We start from the raw sequence: 15538 nt of genomic DNA on the forward strand, positions 1-15538 counted from the left end.
AGAGACAGCAAGAGAGAGAGAGAGAGACAGTGAGACAGCGAGAGTGACAGCATGAGAGAGAACACAAGGAGAGACGGCGCGAGAGAGAGAGAGCGAGCGAGATGGAGAGACAGCGAGAGAGAGCGCGAGCGAGATGGAGAGAGAGAGCGCGCTCAGTAGTGAAAAGCCAGAGGGAACAACAACCGAAGGAAAATGGAACAGGCTACAAAAGAGAAACTCCTACTGTTTCTGTGTTCCCTTGATGGAAGTGAAACCATTTCAGCTCCCAAGAGGCTAAAACACATTTCACAATTACACAGAAACCACACACACAATCAAAAGGGGATGAAATGGACATGTTAAAACACATAGATTCCTGCCAAAGACATAGCTTAATGCACGCACTGTTGAGATAAGGTTCTCTACTGCCTAAGCTTGACAGCTGAAGAGAACCATATCTTACAAGACAGATGGAAACCTAATTTTCACCCTGTGTGGTTAAACCGGTTACGGTGGTACAAAATAATAGGCTAGAGTGTGTGCGTGTATTACCACAACATTTCCAATGCCATGAGGTCAGTGCAGAGATCTAACCCATTTCACTTCCCTGTCTGCAATGAGGGGGAACAGATTGGGGGAGTCATTTGTACTTTTCAGGGCAGCAGGATGCAAAAACGAGGCATCCTATTTGTACGAGACAGGGTCCTTGACCTGAGAACGACATCACGAGACAAGTAATGAGCGTGTCACTCCTTCCAGAAGGTGGGTGTTGTATACGGTCTCCGTTCCCAGATGAGACACATTACCCCTCAAAGCAGAGGCAGCAGAATGGCACGTCAAGGTCACCTTGGAAAGCAGATGCGATTCCTCTTTGACCTTCGACTGAATGACTGGAAGACACAAGGCAATGTTCTTTCAATGTGTTCAATTAGACTGACTGAAAGCCACTGTTCAAGTGTGTTCAATATTACAGAAATCCGGAGCCCCATATCACTTTGCTCTGAGTATATTTGAGACTTGGGTCGAGCTGCGGTACTGACTTCATCAAATGGGGTTATACGCTGACCTTTTGTTACGAGGAGCACGTGTGCGCCTAAGTTGAAAAATGTTGGCGCACACTGAGAAATTTAGGAACACGATGACAAATATTTGAGTCAAATCGCGGCACTGTAGAGCCCCGTGAGGCTTATTGAGTTTAACACACAACCTCAGAGGAGGAGCCATTTCTAATCCCTTTTTATTGCAGAACATCAAGCCGAAGTGGGTTAGAACCTGCGGGACGTCTTCTGATGACACTGATGTGCTCTGAAGTCTGTAGAGGCGGCAGCCAGCAGCAGTGACTGTCTACTCACCTACTGATTCTACTACCGCTTCATCTTTACAACTGGGGGATCCACTGAAGAACACAGATACTAGCCTAACTACAACAGATCACATTATCGTAGCTCAAACCTTCAAGACAAAACCAGGATTAAATTCAAAACGGATCACCTGTTCCCTTATTTCTACCCAGACAACATGATTGGTACCACAGTAAAGCTTTACATAACATCCCTGGATGACACTAGCTTGACCGATTTAAAAACAGGTACAAACAACCCTCAAACCGCTGTCCGATCCCACATTAACGGGTCATTATTTCAGTTGGAGGGCAAGCTGCATCAGCATGTTTGTTTTGGAGAAATCCATTGGGGAGAGGCAGTTCCTTATAACAGAGCGAAGGGAGGGGGTTATTTACCAGCAAATCAATGGCTGCCTCCTCTCCCCTCCATTTCCCTTATTAAAAGTTGGGCACTCTTTAGGGAATAGGGTTACATTTGGGACACACACACACACACACACACACACACACACACACACACACACACACACGACTCTTGAATTTCTGAAGTGATCAGAATGCCTAATGTGTAACCAGCTGCAGCTACTGCCACAATCTCATCTTCCCACTGCTGCCTGCTGGTCCTCTCTCATCTCTCCTCCGGTCTAATTTCACCACTCACAAAAGCAAAATAAATATTTTGGCATAAATAAACATCCATCTAAACTTGTAACTGAGGGTTCCCCGCTACCACTGCCTACACTGAAATGGATAATGAATGCTTACCTCGAATGACCCCACATTAGGGGAAGACTGCTGCTCAGACCGAGTCTGATGGAAGAGACTAGAAAGAAGAGAGACTAGGTGGCTGCTCTGAATACTGAGCAGTATGCTCTGCATAGTGTTATAACATGCAACATGCCTGAACCCCAATGACAATTTAGTCTAAATCAATGGACTTTCTATGAGATGGGTGGGATGAGACTATGTCTGTGTACACAGGCTGAAGTTAGTTTATCTCTGGGTGTTCCATGTGCAGTGTTGCTTGGCAGCGGGCTCTCGTGTAGACCAGGAGAAATACACCTGGAGAATACTGAGAGCCTGGGTATCCTGGACTGATGATAGTTGTAACTCCATTGTTACATATTTTGATATTACTTTTGACAATACATCGTATTTACAATTGTAAATACCAAAACTCCAGAAAAACAATAATAATAAAAACAGTATCAAATCGCAATACATATAGAATCATGAGAATAACAATACATATTGTAACTGCACCTAGGCTAAATATCATGATAATATCGTATCGGAAGGTCCCTGGCAATTCCCAGACCTACTAAGTAGCATAACATTCAAGCTCATGCACACACAACGTTACTTTCTAAAATCATCTAACAAGAGTTTTAAAAAAGTAGTGAGGCACCGATTACATTTTTGGCCGATACCTGATCATTTCCTTGCCAAAAAACCTGATACCGATAACCAATATTTAACATTTTTGCAGCCTTTTAAGCATTCTAGTACAGTTAAATAGTTAACACACACACACACACGGACGCAGCAGTCCAAGGCACTGCATCTCAGTGCAAGAGGTGTCACCAGAGTCCCTGGTTCGAATCCAGGCTGTATCACATCCGGCCGTGACTGGGAGTCCCATAGCACGGCGCACAATTGGCCCAGCGTTGTCCGGGTTTGGCCGGGGTAGGCTGTCATTGTAAATAACAACTTGTTCTTAACTGACTTGCCTAGTTAAATAAAGGTTACACACACACACCAAAAAGTTATTTTGTTGCCATTTACATATGTCCCCATTATTTTTTATATTTTTTATTGAACCTTTATTTAACCAGGTAGGCTAGTTGAGAACAAGTTCTCATTTGCAACTGCGACCTGGCCAAGATAAAGCATAGCAGTGCGACACAGACAACAACACAGAGTTACACATGGAGTAAACAATAAACAAGCCAATAAAACAATAAACAAGTCAATGACACAGTAGAAAAATAAAGTCTATATACAGTGTGTGCAAAAGGCATGAGGAGGTAGGCAATAAATAGGCCATAGGAGCGAATAATTACAATTTAGCAGATTAACACTGGAGTGATAAATGAGCAGATGATGTGCAAGTTGAGATACTGGTGTGCAAAAGAGCATAAAAGTAAATCAAATAAAAACAGTATGGGGATGAGGTAGATAGATTGGGTGGGCTATTTACAGATGGAATATGTACACATGCAGCGATCGGTTAGCTGCAAACATAATCAAAACCTATTTCTTTCACTTACTTGCTGTGCTGTTTCGTTATTCATTTGTACAGTTGTTTAATTCTCAACCAGGATTTCTATGGAACACCATTTGGGTCTTCACGAGTCAAAACATACTACTTAACGTGTCAAATAAGCTTGTTGACCAATCAGGACCGTAATATGCCTGCATGTCACATAATAATTTAACGCGTTCATTAATTTTTTACGTAGTTATTACACAATGATTACACTATCACTCGCATTTCATATGTCACAACGATTCATCTATAAGTATGCTATGATGCTGGTAAAGTTGTCTTGTGCACCTGCAGTGCTGGTCATTTAAAAAAAAAAGCTAGTTAGCTCATGGATGCAAACAATGTTCTTCCCCAAAAACGACATCTGTTTCAGTTACTATAGCTAGCTAACTATATAGGATAGGTGTCATCTGAAAGAACCCTTTTATAAGACAGTTCTTATTAGATTGATAGTGGTCGGACCCATCTATGTGAAGCTAGCCACGATAAGGATTAGCCACAAGTGTGGACTTTGCGGTTAGCCTTCAAAATAAAAGTACTGCATAATTCTACTATTTATATTAATTTGCATCACTGTCAATTACATACTTTTAATTTGAAGGCAAACCGCTAATTCCACTATTGTGCCTAATCCTTATTGTGGCTAGCATCACAACACATAAGCTAGCTGGCTGCTTATAACGTTAGCTTTGGGCAACAGGGTTAAGTAGCTGGCTAGCTATTTATTTTCATGAACTGAAGTACAATTTCAATAGGCGAACAACAAGTGGCAACTTAGCTAATACTTATTCACAAGGATTCCTAAATCATTGCTAAGAATAATTTAAAGGACTGCAGTTTCTACTGCTCATTGTTTGCATGCTGGTTGTATTGGTGCATGCTAGGAACCAAGCTAAAGCCAGATACCCCAGAAGTTGCGGTCGAACAAATGATGCTTTATTACCAATGTGGTATTGTAAACAGATCGTTTGTGGCCGGTGTTTGCTTGTTTGCACAGCTTTGACAGTACAACTGTATGTTTTTTGACACGCAAAGACCCAAACGGTGTTCCATGTATGCATGTCGTGAAGCTAATAGCAGTGACGATTTTACTGAAAAATAGTGCACTTGGTAGTGTTAACCGGTGCTCGACCAGTCGGCGAAAGCCAACATCACCCACGACAGAACGGTTGATTGTCAAGGGCAATGAATTCCATTATCTTGGCTTCAATGGATTTCGCCTTTGAGTTGTCTCGCTGAAATTTTGTTACTCTTTCAAATGACTGCTAGTTTGGGAATGCTGTGTTACATGTATAGCGTAAAATTTTACGCGGCGTCATTACGTCATTATATGGGTATGCACGTCAGCTTTGACATCGGTTTTGCACATCGGGTGTTAAACTAGACATCGGCCGATACCGATGTTGGCATTTTAGCTAATATTGGCTGATTTCGATACGTTCTCCGATATGTCGTGCATCCCTATTAAAAAACATTGAAAGGGGAAAAAGCTGGCCTCAGCAGCATGTGAGGAATGAGCTCCGACTGGAGAGAAGGCAGATGATAAGAGCCTCACTTTCCCCCGGGGGTCTGTATTCACCAGAACCATTCAACCCCATAATCCCAGTATCCCATACCATCCAACCACCACAGAGCTGATCAGTTAGGGGAGTATTAGAGGTACGATAGACCGCTTGTTCTGTGGTCTACATTCATAAAAGAACAATTCAAACCCCTCATTATCTCTGGGAAATCAAGCCAACAACTGCATCAAGGGAAATAGTGTTGAGGTAGTGTTGTTCTAATGGGAGAAAATAACAGACTGGGTGTCTGGGCACAGCTCGGAGAAACCCACTATGATGGAACCCAGGACAGCAGATAGTTCACAAATTCTTGGAAACCCAGAGTGTTTGGAGAGACAATAGATCATGGAAATTCAGAATGCTCCAGAGGGAATGAAGGCAGCAGAGTGTGAACACTGACTGCGACAGTTTGAGACTGAGCAGTAATCACGGCAGCAGACTGGTTTGGCTCTGGGTGCGTGAGGCTGGGCCGACCTCACGCCTCTGTCTTCCGCTCCTCACAGGAGGTAACGTGGTGTGAGGAGGCCTCATTGGGCCTCTGGCTGGCAGACTGCATGCTGGGGACATCTGGACCAGAGCAGTCTTCACTGGTCCCTGAGGCCACACAACAGACCGTGTGTGCTGGTACTGCCACTCCTAGTCCTAACCCACCCCCTCCACGGCAGCTGCACAGGATGCCCAGCCACAGAGACAGATCTGTGGAAACCATGAGAGTGGCCAATGGTTGTCCACACTAAAACAAAGATAATAATGTTGAAGTGCTGTTTCTGGTCCAGAGAAGCTGATGACCATGCTGACCACTAGGTAACTAACCGTTTGGAAACAGAATCTTGTGTAATTTCCTTGTTCCCCTGTTCTACATTCTTTATCTGGTATTTTATCTTGGATCATTCAATCAGGTCTTGGATTAGGGCCGCGTTAAAGAGCACCCAAAATCCAATAAAAAAAAAAACAGAAAAACTTTCCATCCAAAAATAGGTGCTGCCATCACTTAGAAAAATAAGCCCCTAGTGTCATCTGTCAAAATATCTCACTTATGGGCTGCTAAAAACACTCAAGGGATGTGTCAAGTTAGATATGGCTTAAACAAAAAAACTAAATTGATCACAGACTTATAAATATCAAAACACACCAAAGATGTAGCAAGAATTCTAGAAGGGGGGAGAAGAGAAAAAGAAGATGCCTATTTGAAAGTTAGAAAAAATGAGTTGCCTGTGACATTTTATTTAGTTAAAAGTAGCTTTCATGCTTCAAAATATTGGAGGGCCCTGGTCAAAAGAGTTCTCAAACACCTCCTCCCGTTCATTCTCTGTCCATTTCCCTGTCTGGTCCTGTCCTCTATGCTGCCTGGCCCATCACCATAATTGAGGTGAGTGACAGGGAAAAAAACAAAAAAAACAAACAGGGATGAAACAGGGCAGTTAGCACAACGTCTTCTAAGCCTCACTAGGAGAGCAGAATTATGCTGGGTTCAGGAACGTTAGAAAATAACCAGTATGAAACACAAACAACAGCTTTTCATAACAAGCATGAGACAGGGGCATGACTGATGTGTCATTTTTGCAGACGGTTAGATTTGCTTGCAAGGGCATATGAGAGCAGAGCAGGGAGATTTAGGCGAGTTAATGGGAAACGTTCAACATTCAATTGCGCAGTGTAAACCTGCAGCGACAACTGCCCAAACTCTACCTTCTCTCACACCCTGCAAAAGAGATGTGTTGGCATGAATATTTAAGAGACATCTTGAGCTAAATTCATTCATTCACCAAATAGGCCGCAGGTATTTGAAATGGAAGTATGCCACAGACAGTCATTGGAGGACTGAAGGGCAAGACATAATTCATCACAGACACAGCCAATAAAGAAAGTAAATGTAGTCTATATCAAAGCACATCATTTAATCATTTTCTGTATCACGAACACATTATATTTGCAGAGTTATATTACCTTGTGACCTAGCAACTAGCGAGCATTACAGACTGTGGCATGACTCTTTGGAAACAATCTCTCTCTGACAATGAGAACTCAATGAACAGAAAACACTATGCAGTGTACAATAAACTGGTAGTACACATCCATGGCCCTGCTTTATATAGCCTAGTAGTGGACTTTACTATATGGTAGTGACAGAGCAACACTTTGGCCTCTGCACAATTTATAGGCACCATATGAAAATAATGACTGTCCTTTCTAGAGGTCGACCGATTAATCGGAATGGCCGATTAATTACGGCCTATTTCAAGTTTTCATAACAATCAGAAATTGGTAGTTTTGGACACCAATTTGGCCAGGTTTTTTTTTTTTACACCTTTATTTAATCTTTATTTAACTAGGCAAGTCAGTTAAGAACACATTCTTAATTTCAATGACGCCTAGGAACGGTGGGTTAACTGACTCGTTCAGGGGCAGAACGACAGATTTTTACATTGTCAGCTCGGGGGATTCAATCTTGCAACCTTACAGTTAACTAGTCCAACGCTCTAACCACCTGATTACATTGCACTCCACGAGGAGCCTGCCTGTTACGCAAATGCAGTAGAAGCCAAGGTAAGTTGCTAGCTAGCATTAAACCTATCTTATAAATAACAATCAATCAATCATAATCATGAGTTAACTACACATGGTTGATGATATTACTAGTTTATCTAGCGTGTCCTGCGTTGCGTTGCATATAATCGATGCGGTGTACCTAACCATAAACATCAATGCCTTTCTTAAAATCAATACACAGAAGTACATATTTTTAAACCTGCATATTTAGCTAAAAGAAATCCAGGTTACCAGGCAATATTAACCAGGTGAAATTGTGTCACTACTCTTGCGTTCATTGCACGCAGAGTCAGTGTACATGCAACAGTTTGGGCCGCATAATTTGCCAGAATTTTACGTAATTATGACATAACATTGAAGGTTGTGCAATGTAACAGGAATATTTAGACTTATGGATGCCATCCATACAGAAAGGTTCCGTATTTCACTGAAAGAATAAACATCTTGTTTGAGATGATAGTTTTCGGATTTGACCATATTAATGACCTAAGGCTCGTATTTCTGTGTGTTATCATGTTATAACTAAGTCTATGATTTGATAGAGCAGTCTGACTGAGCGATGGTAGGCACCAGCAGGCTCGTAAGCATTCATTCAAACAGCACTTTTGTGCGTTTTGCCAGCAGCTCTGCTGTTTATGACTTCAAGCCTATCAACTCCCGAGATTAGGCTGGTGTAACCGATGTGAAATGGCTAGCTAGTTAGCGGGGTAATAATAGCGTTTAATGCAATGTATTGTGATAATGTATTGGGCCTATAGCTTACAGCACAAACCTCATTGCTACAGTACTGTTTTTAATCTGTTAATTTTGCATGGGTTTACATTTAAGTCATGTTAGATCACAGGTTGCATTTGAACTGAAAATGATCTTGACTCAGAATAGGTTGGTGACCACTGTTCTAGAGTTTTCCCTGTTAACACTATCAACATTTCCCTTTACTGTGGAAAATGTGATCGAATCAATGCAATAGCCACTTTCAATGCAACATACCGAAACAAAAACTATGCAAGAGATTTTGTTGTAGGCAAAATGCATCGGAGTAGGATTCTATTGCATTGACACACACTACTCTGCCCGTACTCTACACAGACCGGTGCGGCATAAACAATCAGAGCTGCAGTAGGCCTATATGCAATTAGACCATTGACATATGGATCGGTGCCATTTACTTTGAACTGGACTGTGTTTGCAGCATGAGGGGTCGAGAGTAGATGCGCTTGTTTTGAGATCAAAGCTAGAGCTGCATGTAGCCATGTGTGCACATTTTGTTCATATCCTTTGCTAGTTAGTGAGTTATTAGCTCAGTCATTTGTAGTCAGCAATAGTGGAGTGACTGCTTCCACAAGAGAATAAAACATGTACATTTCTAGACATCTTTGAAACCCGAGTCAGGTAAAGAGCTATATTTACACCTTAAAGGGGCACTGTTGTATTTTGAGACAGGCTTGAATAAGTTAAGTGGCCAATAGGCAGAGGGTAGCATAACTTGTCTGATGATCTGTAATAATGGTATGAGAATAATAATGCATTTTGTAAAGTGGTTTCTTAGATCAAACGACATTTTTAGTCACCTCCTTGTCTGAAGCACAAGTGGATAAACAGGTTAATGTCAAGCCTTGTATATTTATTTTCAAAAGTCTCATGGAATGAAGGCCTACATTGAACACCAGACAGTGGCTGCTTACTGCAGGCTGAATGACAGAACAGCTATTTCCATGTTAAAAATGTTATGGGATACACTTTCTCCATTGTTTTTTATGGTAGGCCACTCTGGTAGGACTACATTATGATCAAATAGCCATAGTAGCCTACATTACCACTGTTAAAATTGTAACTTAAATCAGGTACAGCCTCAGTGTTCACAGTAAACACGTATGGGAAATTCCACAGAATTTTCACAAAGTTCAAGTTGGTGCTCAGCAGACCTGAAATTTGCTCAGAGCCTAAAAACATTTTAGGTAACATTGCTGAAGACCACAACATAATCACTGACATTTTTAAAAATTCATAATACTGTATGTAATTCACTTGTAACAGAGGCCGAAATTACACACTGGAAGACCAACAGATTATAAGGGTGACGTCAATCGCAGGCAGAAATTTAACAGGACACCAACTCAACCCCATCCTGTCTTGGGTTTCAGACAGGTTAAGCAATAAACCAACTAATCTGAATACATTAATTGCATATGTTGAGGTTAATAGTTGGTGTTGTGGTTCTGCCAGCAATACAGTTAAAATTGTAGCCCATTAGAGGTAACATGCCAAGGAATGCGTGTTCTAGTTGGCATAACTGGTAAATCCGATATCAACCTAACAGAAGCAAAACACACCCAGCATTGTCGAGCAACTGAGAAGGGAATACACTAACCTACCAGTAAATAACAAAAGCGAATACATTGTGGGTGCAGGATTCTCCAACAAGCGGCGTAGCTAGCTACAGTAGTTAGCGCTAATATTACACATAATATTCTCAACTCGCCCGAATGTTGCACAGCCAGGTATGGTATGTAGTTCCATGGATGGTGGCTACGGGACAGTAGAACCCATGTTTCCCCCTTACTAGCTCGGACTTTGCTGATAGCTAACATTACCGTGAGGAAAATGTTACTGTGATGTGTTTGTCCCACCTATTAAGCTACCTTAAGATGAATGCAGGAACTGTAAATCGCTCTGAATAAGACCGTCTGCTAATTGACTAAAATGTTACATGTTCATTGTCGTCATTGTCATACCAACAATGTGACAGCTAGCCAGCCAACTAACCTTAGCTAGCTCGATGTAGGTAGCTCATTTCCCCAAGGTCACTCGGTTCACTTTGTCAAAATTACACATTATTTGTATCCACTAAGCACGTGCTTAGCATTGGTAGTTTTGGGTTCAATCCATTGCTCGCTGGCCAAGACGAGCTCGACAGCAATGCAACTCGTCGAACACTGGACTATCAAGTTGCTGCTAACTAGCCTAGCTAGCATACCTGCAGACTTCACGAATAGTGCGAGGCTATGAACCTAACTACAGGTTCCTGACTCATTTTAAAATGTGTTATTAATGTCCACAGTTATTATCGTGATATTATTTATACTACATTGTATTTAGTTGCTAAATATTTTATTAACATTACCTGGAAATCACGTTCTTCGTTGAACCTAGAAAATCTGTCAGCCATTTTCTGTACGCAGCAGCTTCTTTCGTCTCTCTGAGTGCTGAACATGTAAACGCCTACTGAGTTACCAACAAAGCAACTGTCCAATTGTAACTCGCAAATGCGTTGATTGACGTAAACTTTGAAACAACGTTGCAAATTTGTAAAACAGTGTAACTTATTGTTATTAAGTGTGCCCAAACATATTAGCTGGTTCATAAACCAGCAACGGCCGCCCTCATATGACAATCTATGTCATTTGGTTTAGTCTACATTTATATCCTACACATATACCACTCATGTACACTTTGTTAGTATTTATAATCTATTATTTTACTTTCTGCTGTCGAAAGAGAGCAGTAAGCTATACATGTCATTATTACTTTGTTATTACAACTCAATGGGAGACAACGCATTTCCACAGGCTCTACCTGGATAATAATTAAGCTAGGTTCCCATGCCATCTCGTGGCCAATACATTGAATAGCGCCAAGGCCACACATCAAACAGCATTTCATTGTCACACACTTCAAAAACAACAGGTGTAACCTAACAGTGAAATGCTTACAACAACAACAAAAAACAACAAAAATAGTAACACAATTAATAAATACACAATGATACAGAAGCTTGGATATATACATAGGGTACCAGTACCGAGTCGATGTGCAGGGGTACTAGGAAATTGAGGTAGATATGTACATATAGTTGTGTGTACATGTTATGTGTGAGTGAGCGGTGATGCAGACTGTCAAGATGCTCTCAGTGGTGCAGCTGTAGAACATTTTGAGGATCTGAGGGCCCATGTCAAATCTTTTCAGACTCCCAAGGGAGAAGAGGTGTTGTCGTGCCCTCTTCACGACTGTGTTGGTGTGTTTGGACCATGATAGGTCCTTAGTGATGTGGACACTGAGGAACTTGAATCTCTCGGCCAGTTCCACTACAGCCTCATCGATGTGAATGAGGTGTGTTCTGCCCTCCATTTCCTGTAGTCCACATAAACTCCTTTGTCTTGCCCATGTTGAGGGAGAGGTTGTTGTCCTGGCACCACTGCCAGGTCTCTGACCTCCTCAACATAGACTGAGAAAAAAGCAGAGAAAATATATTTTTACTTTAAACCCAGCATGACAATTACTAATTAATCTCAACTCTTACCCGCTGTACCATGGACAGCCACATCATATTTAGCTTACATTGATTGGAGTGTATTGTTTTTGGTATCTTTTAGTTGTCACAGCCATTTTGCGCATAGATAATTTTATTATGTTGAAATGTTGAAGTTGAAATGGTGCTAGTATAGTGGAGGCAGCTCCTGTTTTCTTTGCGACTTAATTGTGGTAGCCTAACTCTCCATGGCTCTAAATCAATAGTTGTTTAGTAGTCAGAAAAATGTCAGAAACATTAACTTGCCTGTCCATGTTGTAGGTAATGTAACTGTTTGTTACATGCAATATGCTTTGTGTACTTCACCCGAAAGATGTTGCACTCTGGTTTTGTGATGAAACACACGTGTGTTGAATTTATTCTGCCACTGTGCCATTTTACCCCTTGATCACACCTACAGTGTCATTGTGCTAAATGGTACCAGCATCATCTGGATATGTGTGCAACAAAAGTTGCAACATTCACCTTCTCCTACCATTTCTGTTAAATTACACTTCGATCACACTGACAGCATCGCATTTTGATACACCAGAATTACATTAATTTCCAATGAAATGCTGTGTTTGCCTTGCCGCATTGCGTTGCATTGGCAGTTGTAGTGCGTTTGGTGTGGTGCTTTAATTGGAATCTATGTGTCAAACTGTATGCAATCGACGGCTTGACAGAAATGGTAGCAGAAGGTGAATGTTGAACTTTTGTGGCATAAATATCCAGATGATGCTGCTTACTATTTTGCTCAACGATGTTGTCGGTGTGTTCAAAGCATTATACGCATACAGTTTGACGCATACGTTTGATAAATTCAACATATGCACCACACATTACACACTGCAACTGCCTCTCCAACACAATGCTTTAAGGCAAATTAAGCATTCAATTGGAAATGAATGTACTTCTGGTGTACCAAAATGCAATAATGCTGTCGGTGTGATCGGTGCGTTAGCATCATTGCATTTTGGTACACCAGAAATACATTAATTTCCAATAGAACGTTGCGTTTGGCTTGCAGAGGCCGTTGCAGTACGTTCTGTGTCGTTGGATTTATCGAATGTATGCATGAAACTGTATGGTCGTGGGTTTGACAGAAATGGTAGCAGGTGAATGTTGACCTTTTATTGGACGCATATCCAGATGCTGCGTACCATTTTGCGTAATGAACCTGTAGGTGTGATCAAGGAGTTAGGCCTATATATCATGGTGGCAAGGCAAATGACAGGGATCATCTACTACATTCAGCCTGGGGATGATTTCTTCTTGAGCAGATGGTCGGGGTCGTAACATAACTACACATAATTTGTAGACTGCAAATTGAACGCAAGAAGCCCCCAAAAATATGTTTGACGAAAACAGAATCATTTCAAACATTGGTTACATTTGTATATGATCACGTCATGTCTATCTATTTTCTGTGGAAATACTTTTGAACAGATTTTATAAATGAAAAGCACTTAGAGCTAATTTCCTGGTGTTTTCTTTTAGCATTTTATGTCCAACAATGATAATTCCACACACCAAAATATGTATAAATATATACAGCACAAGCCAAAAGTTTGGACACACCTACACATTCAAGGGTTTTTCTTTATTTTGACTATTTCTACATTGTAGAATAATAGTGAAGACATCAAAACTATGAAATAACACATATGTTATCATGTAGTAACCAAAAAAGTGTTAAACAAATCAAAATATATTTCATATTTGAGATTCTTCAAAGTAGCCACCCTTTGCCTTGATGACAGCTTTGCACACGCTTGGCATTCTCTCAACCAGATTTACCTGGAATGCATTTCCAACATTCTTGAAAGAATTCCCACACATACTGAGCATTTGTTGGCTGCTTTTCCTTCACTCTGCGGTCCAACTTATCCCAAACCATCTCAATTGGGTTGGGTGATTGTGGAGGCCAGGTCATCTGATGCAGCACTCCTTCTTGGTCAAATAGCCCTTACACAGCCTGGAGGTGTGTTGGGTCATTGTCCTGTTAAAAAACAAATGATAGTGGGACTAAGCGCAAACTGGATGGGATGGCGTATAACTGTAGAATGCTGTGGTAGCCATGCTGGTTAAGTGTGCCTTAAATTCTAAATAAATCACAGACAGTGTCACCAGCAAAGCACACCCACACCATCACACCTCCTCCTCCATGCTTCACGGTGGGAACCACAGATGCAGAGATCATCCTTTCACCTACTCTGCATCTCACAAAGACATGGTGCTTGGAACCAAAAATCTCAAATCTGGACTCATCACACCAAAGGTCTAATGTCCATTGCTTGTGTTTCTTGGCCCAATCAAGTCTCTTCTTATTATTGGTGTCCTTTAGTAGTGGTTTCTTTGCAGAAATTCGACCATGAAGGCCTGATTCGTGCAGTATCTTCTGAACAATTGATGTTGAGATGTGTCTGTTACTTGAACTCTGCGAAGCATTTATTTGGGCTGCAATTTCTGAGGCTGGTAACTCTAATTAACTTATCCTCTGCAGCAGAGGTAACTCTGGGTCTTCCTTTCCTTTGGCGGTTCTCATGAGAGCCAGTGTCATCATAGTGCTTGATGGTTTTTGCGACTGCACTTGAAGAAACTTTCAAAGTTCTTGAAATGTTCTGCATTGACTGACCTCCAAGTCTTCATGTAATGATGGACTGTCATTTCTCTTTGATTATTTGAGCTGTTCTTGCCATAATATGGACTTGGTATTTTACCAAATAGGGCTATCTTCTGTATATCACCCCTACCCTGTCACAACACAACTGATTGGCTCAAATGCATTAAGGAAAGAAATTCCACACATCTTTTACTTTTAACAAGGCACACCTGTTAATTGAAATGCATTCCAGGTGACTACCTCATGAAGCTGGTTGACAGAATGCCAAGAGTGTGCAAAGCTGTCATCATGGCACAGGGTGGCTACTTTGAAGAATCTCAAATATGGGGGGCAAATAAAACTGGACCGCCAGTTGGGGGACCATGTCATATGAACTAACAGGATATTATAGAGAAAACGCAGTTATCACAGCACATAGGTTGTAAAATGGCAATTTTTTTCCTGACTTGGCTTCCCCAGTGATTTTACCCACGCACCGCTGCTTGCCCTTCGCTTTATGCACACTTCTCATACTTGGGTGCCAACGAGCATGCCTTGTCACAGAAACCTCCGCTAGCGCTTGGATTAGCCTGGGCAGCCGCTAGTGGTCGCTATGGATCCTCACTATCCATAGCTTCCAAGTTCGATATAATTTAGTTTAGAAAAGTTCTGCCGACATTGTGAAAACATTTAGACTGCATTTAGACAGGCAGCCCAATTCAAAATTTTCAATCAGATCGCACCTGAAAAATTCTGATGTGAAAAAATGTGATTGGTGAGAAAATACAAACGAGTGGAAAAAAATATCTGAAATTGACTGCCTGTTTAAACGCAGCCTTGATGTTTACGAAAGTAATTGTACACAATAACCACACACTTCCTCCATTCAATCCTAACTTCGAAAACGATCATGTACTTTCGATTTTCATATCCACACCCCTCC

The 15538-nt window shown here is 41.3% G+C and overlaps 1 protein-coding gene across 3 annotated transcripts in view; it reads left to right on the forward strand.

Moving 5' to 3' along the window:
• LOC112245989 (rRNA methyltransferase 2, mitochondrial-like) overlaps positions 1–15538 on the forward strand; it is a 227643-nt gene that overhangs the window by 3539 nt on the left and 208566 nt on the right. The window lies entirely within an intron of this gene.

Source organism: Oncorhynchus tshawytscha, linkage group LG09, assembly GCF_018296145.1.
Source record: "Oncorhynchus tshawytscha isolate Ot180627B linkage group LG09, Otsh_v2.0, whole genome shotgun sequence".
Lineage (NCBI taxonomy): Eukaryota > Metazoa > Chordata > Actinopteri > Salmoniformes > Salmonidae > Oncorhynchus > Oncorhynchus tshawytscha.